Below are 9793 nucleotides of genomic sequence, written 5' to 3'. Positions count from 1 at the left end.
GACTGTGCAATTTGTGGAACATCAATGTGAAAAAGTTACCAAGGTAACCTCTGGAAGACACAAATAACAATGCCTTCTACAATGAAGATCTATTTCCATGGAACATTCTTGACGGTTTTTCATCTGACATGACAAGAGTCCTTCTGAATTATTTCTAAATGAACTGGCATGGCAAAATCCATATTGAGGAAATTGCTTCTTAACTTAATCTACTCCTTTTCATTAAAGAAATAATGGTGGAGGTAAAGGCAGATTTTAAAGTTTTAAATTCACATTTTCACATGTTTATAGTTTGTCCGGTAGTTTTACATTTTTCATGCTTTATTTGACCCATACGCCTTGAAGTTACTTTTTTTTTATCATTCATAAAAGTCTTTCAGGCATCTCCTGAGTTATTTAGACCCTGACCATAAATTTCTGTAGTTAAAACATTTTGGGGTTGTGTATTTTCTTTTCTTGCGTGCTTGGATAACCCCAAAATAACTTCAGCTTGAAACTTGGCATGTAGTTACTTTGGAACAGAATGTCATTTTTCAGAGTGCTCAGAAAGAAAATTCTCTCTGAAATGGTGAAGCCCTCCACGCTCTTCCCTGCGTGATGCGTAGTTGCAAGGAGTCCTTTAGTTTGGAGTGGCAGTCCTGGCTTCATGGGAAATAACCACGAATGGCCTTTGCTATCCTCAGAGTGAGGATCTGAGTAATGGCTTTTGGAAAAAAAAGTGTAGGAAGGGGTGGAGTTCTGGGAGCAGTTATGTGTCTTCCCACATTTTCTTCCTCGCTTCCCAAGCTGAGACAAATTATTGTGGATGGACAATAGCCCTGGCTACAACTATAAAATGAAGGATATTTGGCATGAGAGGAGGGTCAGAGGTGGGCTTACGAGTTGAGGACTAAGAGTGGTGAGCAGCAGATGGTGTGGGAAAGAATTTGTGGAGTTGGATTGATCTCTGTGAATTATGCCTCTGCAGTGTGAAACCCCACCCTCTCAGTCCTCCCCTTGCTTCCAGGCTCTGAGCAACTTGGAAACCAGTTCAGAAATATAGAGTACATGTTCCCCATCTCTTCTGCCTACTCAATCCACCCTAATTAAGTTATAAGGAAGGCTACGCAAACCAGACTGAAAATGGGAGTGGAAAAATAAAGCTTTTGTTTTGCCCACTCTCTCATTGCCAGGGACTTTCTCCCATTTCTTAGAATACCACCCAACGTTCAATTCATAAAGTATGCCACAATGAGTTTCTCTTAATATTGTTTCAGTGTTTGTAACTACTTGTGTGAAAAAAAGACCAAGCGATGAGGGATGACTGTGTAGGCTGGTGGCTGGGCCCTTCCTCCAGGAGGCTGGACCTGGATCTACCTCTGCTCCAGTCAGTGTTTAATTATTCACCGAGAATAAAAAGTGTCGAGAGGAAAACCTGTCATTTGAGCCCAGTCTAGCAGCTGGTGACCACAGCAGTTCCTCCAATACGGTGGAGAGGTGGGTTCAGATTTCTAAGGTAGAGAAACTACCATAGCCCTGGTCTACCCCACCTTAAGTGAGTTCTCTTCAATGAACTGGGAGTAACACCTCTCTTCCTCTGATAGTTCTGTGATTTTTTTTGCCCTAATCAAACCTAACTAACAACCTAATATTTAAATTAATTTCAATACAACTGAAATTAATTTCCCGGTTAGTGGGAATATTTGGCTTTCTTTTCTTTTGTTCAGTTTTAGATAGAAGCTTTATTATTAAAAATCTAATAATATAAATGTTCCCACTGTGGTTTATTAGTAAAATTCAGGCGATTGTATATGCAAAATTAAAGCAATTACTTCCTCTTGTCTATTACTCAGGCTGCTATCATTGGTACATAGAGAATTAAAAATGTATTTTCATATTCTTTCAAGCCTCGAGTAATTCCTTTCTCAACATATTGATTTTGTGCTAAATGAACGAGTCTTTGTTCTTTCTTGTTTCTTCTGCCTTCTGGTATGAGTTGGTGTGCTCTGGACTAACCAGCCTTTCCCAGGGAAGAACGGCTCAGGTAAAGAATGCAGAAGTGCAATTTTGCAAATTTTTTGCGAATTTTCAAATTTTACTATTTGCAAATACAACTAAATGGAGGTAATGCACCCTGAAAAGAGAAAGCAGGAAAGCTTCTTAGATGGTGGGCTCACCTATGTTCTGTCGTTAGCTTGCTGGAGACTGAAAATTCAACAGACCACATAATTAGCCCATGTTTGAAATTCCCTGTTTTGCTGGAAATTAAGCACAAGCTAAATTCAGTTCCTATTCAGCAAAGAGTATTAACACATGCTGAAATATTAGTATCTGCTTCAGTGTCTGGCTTGAACTGTGCCTGAATCTTTAAGGTTAAGACAAATTAATCTTTTAGAAAAAGAAAGCTTCTTAGCTGTCCTTCTTGTCATTATACCTGTGTGCATAATTTTGAGAAATTTAGGGACAAGCTGGAAGGTGGGAAATGCATATGCCCTGGTTAATCTAGATTTACAGGAACACTTTGATATGGGTCCATTTAATGGACTAGTTAAACTAAAGGCAGCGGCAGAATCCTCCTTGAACCATGGGAAAGAATAAAAAACTTGGCTACAGGACAAAACAAAATGCAGAGGGGAAAAATGGATTTTTGCCTAATAAGGAGAAAGAGAAAGCACAGAATGATTTTCCTGTAAAGCCTATTGTTATTACCTGTCCTTTTAATAATGATTATATCCCGAGAGGAAGGTGCGCCACACGCATTGAACTTGTATTGATCTACAGCCCCTTGTTCTTGCAGGCAAGTGAATGGGCCAGTATAAACTGATATTCAATCAATCAGGCCTATGAAGTTTTGAGGCAACAGCACTTGAAATCATGTTCTTGTCTGCAGGTGTGGCTTTTGCATTTGACTTCAAAATGCTACAGATAGATACCTAAATGCTCAACTCAGCAAAATAGGTTGCCATCATCTGCTTGAAAAATAAGGGAGCTGATAAGATACAGTAAAAGTATTCAAGAAATGACTGCCTGGAGTTGTACTACTAACTGATGGATGGTAACAGTGAAAAGCTTCATTCATCTTCAGCAAAAGCAAGATATTTTCCATTGGTTCTTTTCCATAAGCGCTGGGCAGAGAGCTCATCCCACCAGCCCCCAGGGGATGCCCTTCTGGCCAGCAAACAACCGGATCCAGCGGGACCTTCCACTGACAGCACGCGTCACTATGGCTGCTGTAGGAACAAAGGGACTGGCATCCAAGGGAGGCCAAAACAAAAGCTGAGGAAAATAATGGTAGCCCTGGGACCACCAGTGTGACAACACTGAAGGCAGCTGCTCTTTATCATGTCCAAATTCAAGAGGTGAACATCAACCTTGAATATTCTACAATTTCTCCAGGGAGCTTCTGGGGCACTTCAGGGCAGGAGAACGGAAATGAGGATGATGCCCAGACCGTAGGGGATGGGGCAGTGATGGTGATGTGGGAGACTCTCGGTATTTGGCACAGATATAAGCACTGTCTTTTTATTAGTTAGGTAGCTGGGTCTGCTTTTGTTTTCTTAATTTCTTATTCCAAAGACAATTCTCTGTGGCAAAGTGAAAAACAGAAGAGCTCATTTGTTCTCTCTGGCAAATAATTATCAGTCCGTCTTTAATCTATACATGATGTACGAGGGGTTGTAAAGCTGAACTGAAGGTACTCAAGGTATCCCCTGACATCTCTGATGGCCCTGTAAAGATTGCTTTCTCCTGTCCATAAGTTCAGGTACTAGTGGATAGCCTCTGCTTGAGCAACGTCAGAGTATATTGGTCTGGATTCCCCCGGGCTTAAGTGAGATGCAGTTTCACCGATTAGAGTAAAAGCAGTCACCAGGAATTAAAGAACAAGTTAATGTCCTAATTAAGTCAATCAGAAGGAATTTACCCCTTCAACAAAGCTATGTTTAATAGATACCTTATTAACTAAGGGGGCAAAGGAGAAATACAGTCAGTATACAGTCAGTAAGTGCTTTGAGGAGCCCAAGGCCAGGGTGAAAGCTGTCAAAAACTGTGGACACAAGTCTGGGGAAAATGTGAAGATCTTTCTTCTTGACAGCCTGCTAGAAAAAAGGAATAGATGGGACATCTTGCGGCCAACTATCAGGTGTGTAAGATGTGTCATGCTTATTTTCCTTGCATGTGCCAGTTAAGAATGGCTAAAGGTGGCCGGCAAACCAGAGGCCTTCAAGTCCCCAGAGAAGCAGAGGTCCTAACCCCTGGTCCAGGTCTGCCCTTGTGGTGCCCAGCATCTCAGTGCTCAGGGCCCTGGGCAGGCTGCAGGATTCTCCTTCATCAAGTGTCACACACAATGGCTGCCTTGGGAGTTTGTGACAGAACCTGCAAATCCAGGAGAGCTGGTGTTGGATGGAATCTCTTTAGTGGCCAGTGGATACTGAGATGAGTCTTGGGGGTCCTCTCAGATTGTGATTAACATAGGAGGAGAGCTGAAAAAGGCTGAATAATCTACAAAGTGGATCATTTCCAACAGCCTAGAAGATTGCTCTTTCCAGTACTGACTTTGGAATGACAGGATGTTGGGATTATAGGTCGGAGTATAGTTGGAGTAAGTGGCTCGTTCACATCCCATATTAATACAGTATTTGGCATCCAGAGGATGACATTTTGCATAGATTCCTGTGTAAACTAAATCACTTTACATGACACTGTTGTTTTTATATTTCTACTTAATTTATTTATTGAAGTCAATTGTTTATATCAGACTACTCATGCAATGTCCAAACTTCTTCGGATCATGTATACTAAGCTGTTAAGCAGAATAGCCTTGGCTACTGAAAGTGGCATAGATTTATATCTCGTGCATATCTGAGAATACCAAGGCCTAGAAAAACATTCCTGGGAAATTTTTAAAGTACCTTTTGAAAAGAAGATATGAGAAAATGGACTTATACCTATAGAGCATAATATAGACAGATAATGATATATAAGAAACATCTGGTGTATATATACAGCGTGAACTTGAAAATGAAGACTGAAGGATATTTTACTGATTGAGTTCCAGAAAAACTAACAGATGGGAAAAGATACGGTTATTTAAAGGCTGAGAAATGAGCACAAATACTATTAGACTCTGACTGTATTTCAGTGAATAAACAAATGCTGTCCTAACTCCTCAGTAACATAACATGTCATTCCAACGCTAAACACTGTCCAAGGTAAGGAAAATGCTTCATCTGATTGTTTTATGGTCATCTCCCACATTCTAATGATACGTTGAAGCGAAATCTAAGTGTGTGCATTAAAAAAAAAAAAAAGAATATACAGCCTATTTACAATGTAAAAGGGACTATGATTTGCTATAGTTTACTTCCGAGGAGGTGCTGAAGACCATTCATCTCCTAACAGGCAAGCTGAGGGTACTTTGGTCTCAGCCACCTGCTGGGGATGCTGTCAATGACAGCGTTCCCTGGCAAGAGGCCACCACCGAGCCCCCTCCTTGTGCAGGGAACCGGGGCCTGACGGATAACCACAGCTTTACCGGGACTTCTCTGCAGTACTGTGTGTTTTTTTTTCTTGTACAGTAGTTAGTTTTCCTCATGACAGGAAAGGTCTGTGTACTGTTAACATGGATGCAGTAACGTGTATGAAAATGTCTTCACTCCAGCTTGGCATTGCCTTGCCATAGCCTGGGTGCTGTGAGTTAAGTGATGTTCTGCCCTCAGCTGGGTTCATACAGATGATTTAATGGCAAAGGCACAGCACTAAACTGATTACCAGCTTATATTTTATTTGTTAAATACTTACTGCCAACAGCTTTCAGCCTCTCTGGAGACAGATGATTACATTTTCCACCCTATTATGAAAATAATTCTCCTCTCTTCTTCAGGATGCCTTTTTCTGTTTATGCAAATTTAAATAATCTGATTTTTTGTGAGACTTGCTCTGGTTAAATTACTGCCCTTTTGTAGTGATTTCAAATGAGTTTGGCAAGATAATAAAACTTTCTGTAACACACTGATTAGAGCTCTTAATTAACAGGGCTGAATACAAACAAAAATATAGTTTCCAAAATATTCAGACTCCACCCAACACAGTTCTGTGTTGCTTCAAGTGTCATTTAAGCATGCTGTGATATTCCCAGGATTGTCTCTTCATAAATTGTGTTATTATAAATAGGATAGCATTTTTCAAATAGATGATTTCTGGTGCAAGTGATTTGCAAAGGCGGCCTTGACTTTTGTGGAGGCATATGCAAACATTCTTCCTTATACTTAGCTTCTTCTATTGAAGAGCCAAGTAAGGGGAAGAACAGCTCTTCATATTTTAACAACAGGAAAACACTCTTCTGGGATGTGCCCTTTTCATATTTTCAGGTAAGAAGCGCACCTCTAGTACTGCTGAGAACCTCTGGACCTCTTGGTAGGTGAATCTCTTGAGAAACCCTGCTGCAGGGATTGCGCAAACGTGTTATAGTGCCAGTGTTTGTATCCCACCACGCAGAAAACTTCATCTTGCTTAATAGTTCCAGCCAAGGGCGGAAAGATATCCTTCCAGCCTGGAGTGATTTCTTGGGTATAAGCTAAACACTGCCAGGTTTATGGCCAAACTGATACGTGTGAGCCAAGGATTAATGCCCCTTTCGTGCAACTTCTCAGCTAATTACTTAATTCTGAGCACACGAGCAGTTCCCCTGACCACGCGCGTGTTTTCAGAGGAGACTTCAGCTGCATGACTGTGCTTGTAAGATTGAAACTTTGTATGAAATAGCTTGTTTTATTAGGTACTTAGGCTGTGGCTTGACAAGATGATTGAGGGTGTCTCGTACCATATCTAACAGGCATGGATAGCACAGTGCCCGACAAACTCACTCTGCTGGTTCGTAACTCGTTCAAAAAATGTGGGTAGGAGGTATGTCTTATCCTAGAGACTTGCATAGTCTGAATTGTTCTTATATAAGGTATATGTAAGGTATTATATAAAGGATTATAACACCTTCTTTGGGATGAGGTACTGTTTGTCCTCCTGCGGCTGGCACAAAACTGACATACATGACATATTTTGCGCTCTGATTCAGCATACTGCAGAGGTGTTTGCATCTGATACCATCAAAATTGCGCTGCCAGGTGATCCAATAGCACAGCTTCTGTGTCCATTACCATGAGTTCTGTCACTTTTTACAGGACAACCTAATCTAAAAATCAGCAAAACTCCCTCAAAAGTCAGGGGGCTTTGGATCAAGTCAGTCTTCGATTTGCTTTGCTCCCTCCAGGTTGAAACAGACTGGGTAACTTAATTGGTTTTAAAAGAATGCTTCATTTCTTAAGAGAACAGCTTTTGACTTACTCTCATGCAGTAAAACGTCGTAAAAGTGACTTTCCCACAAATGAGGAGCGGTACGTTAGCTTTTAAGAAAAAGCATTTTGTATTTAACAGCACCACATCTTAACTAATTTTTAAACTGATGTACCTACGATATTTTTTTGAAAGAAATCTTCAATGTAGTCATTGGTTTGTTCATGCCTTGTTAGTCCTGGGGAGATCAGGGAAGGAACATGCGCTGTGATGTGACACCTGCCATGAGATCAGCCCCTGGCTGGAAGATGACCTGGAAGATGGCAGTTAAGGCATCTAACAGCCGTATCTGCTTAAGCTACAAAAAATTAGAGGTAATTTGGGATTTCAAAGGCTTCAAATGTGGGAGTGTTTTGGTCTGGTTTTAGTTTTCGCCTGGCTTAATTACAGTGCTCTGTTAGCACACTCTGATGATGGTTCCTGTTTCCTAGTAGCAAATCTGAATGCACTCCTAATTCTCTTGACAATGATCCCATTCCCAAAGCCATGCCCATCGTAAGGCTTGTGACAGAAGCAAAAAAATAAAAGCTGCTCACAAAGCTGTCTCTCAGGCCTTTTCAGACCTGTAGTTTGGTATGTTTGTCTACGTTGCCTTTCACAAGGCGTGCACCTGCCAGGCCGAGTGGGGCCAACCTTATCAAGCTGGTCATGGAGGCCAGGAGGTTTCACATCACAGGCGAAACCGCGTTACCTCATCTTTCCAGGTAATCACTCGCTGGCTTGCACACGTGCTTCTGGCTACAGACTTACAGCATGAGACATGCTGAAGTCGCAGGAAAAAAAAAAAAAAAAAAGCTGTAGGTTTCTGTGGGAATAGTTAATGTCAGAAAAAACAGCCAGCAGCTGTCTGTGGCATGTCATACGGGTTCAGCAGGCTGGGCTGCTCTGGGGCTCGGTGCCGTGAGGTTGCTGAGGGGATGTGTGGTTGTTTTTGTTGTTTTTTCTGCCCTATCTCTGTTCCTGTAATGAGGCCACAGTACATACTGGGAATCCTACGTGCTAGAGCCTACAGCAGCAACTAAGCAGGAACCATCATCACTCTGTGACAACAGGAAGCTGAGGAGAGACTTTATTGCTCTCTACAACTACCTGAAAGGAGGGTGTAGGGAGGTGGGTGTCAGTCTCTTCTCACAGAAAACAGGTGATAGGACAAGAGGAAATGGCCTCAAGTTGCGCCAGGGAGGTTTAGGTTGGATATTAGGAGAAATTTCTTCATAGAAAGTGTTATCAAGTGTTGGAACAGGCTGCCTAGGGAAGTGGTGGAGTCACCATCCCAGGAAGGATTTAAAAGACGTGTAGATGTGGTGCTAAGGGACATGATTTGATGGTAACTTGGCAGTGTTAGGTTAACAGTTGGACTTGATGATCTTAAAGGTCTCTTCCAACCAAAACAATTCTATGATTCTGTGTCAGTCAAGTTAACTCAAAGTTATTTTTTCTTCTTGCACAGGCTGTGGTACAACAGCACAGAACTACTTGGAGTTCAGCATTTGCTCAAACCCATCTTAGGCAGTGGTTTTATTATGCTGTGCGCACCGAACATGCATTTTTGCGGGGACAGGTAGCATGTGGGAGCAGACCTGAGAGCGACAGCAACATTGCTCATTTCTCTTGGGGAAAGAGGCCACAGCTCGTTGACTTTCAGGCACGTGAAACTAAAAGGCCTGCTCTCGGGGGAAGAGGAATTACAGCTTGCCTAACAGAAGTTAACAATGATTGAGCAAAAGCAATGGGTTCGAACGAGAGTTTCTAGTTTCGTTTTCTTGAGCGCAGGAGCTGGAGAGCCAGAGACCTGAGGGAAAGTGGTGGTGGTGGTAAATTAAGCCAGTTTAGGTAGTATTACAGGCATATGGGACACACTGAAAAAGGAGATTATTGAATGATGGCAGTACCAAGTAACAAAAATGTTGACTGCAAAATCGAGTCTCATTTTCCTCATTTGTCCTCATTATTCCCACAGTGTATCACCTTACCTTTGAGATTTGTATGAGGCCAAGAGTATTTCCACCTTTCCTTTGCTGATCAGAGCCATGGAGTGCCTTAAAGGTCAATTTATTTATTCATTGCAAAAACAACACCCTGTTTTTAACCAGCTCCCAAGCTGCTGAGTTAGGAGTGGCAGAAGATGAGGAGGAAAAGAAAATGTCAGCAGAAGTGGGAAAGAGTCTCCAAGTTTGAGGGCTGAGTTTGGAGAGGGGGTCCGGAGCAGAGCGGAGGTGGGTGGCAGGGATGACGGGATGGGGACCTGGGGAGGGACCCCAGCAGGGACAAGTGTGGGAACCAACCAGGAATGAGAGGCACATTCATGGCACTGAAAGGTGTGGTGAGGAAAGAGCAGGTGGGAGGACAGGCAGGGCCTCAGGCGAAGGGAGGGAAGGGGAGGATGCTGCTATAGGGAGGGAGGATGCTGCTATAGGGAGAGGGGGCGTAGAGGGGATCTGGAATAAAACATGAGGAGACAGTCATA

The sequence above is a fragment of the Chroicocephalus ridibundus genome, chromosome 1, assembly GCF_963924245.1.
Source record: "Chroicocephalus ridibundus chromosome 1, bChrRid1.1, whole genome shotgun sequence".
NCBI lineage: Eukaryota > Metazoa > Chordata > Aves > Charadriiformes > Laridae > Chroicocephalus > Chroicocephalus ridibundus.
Note: the sequence above shows the minus strand (reverse complement) of the source record.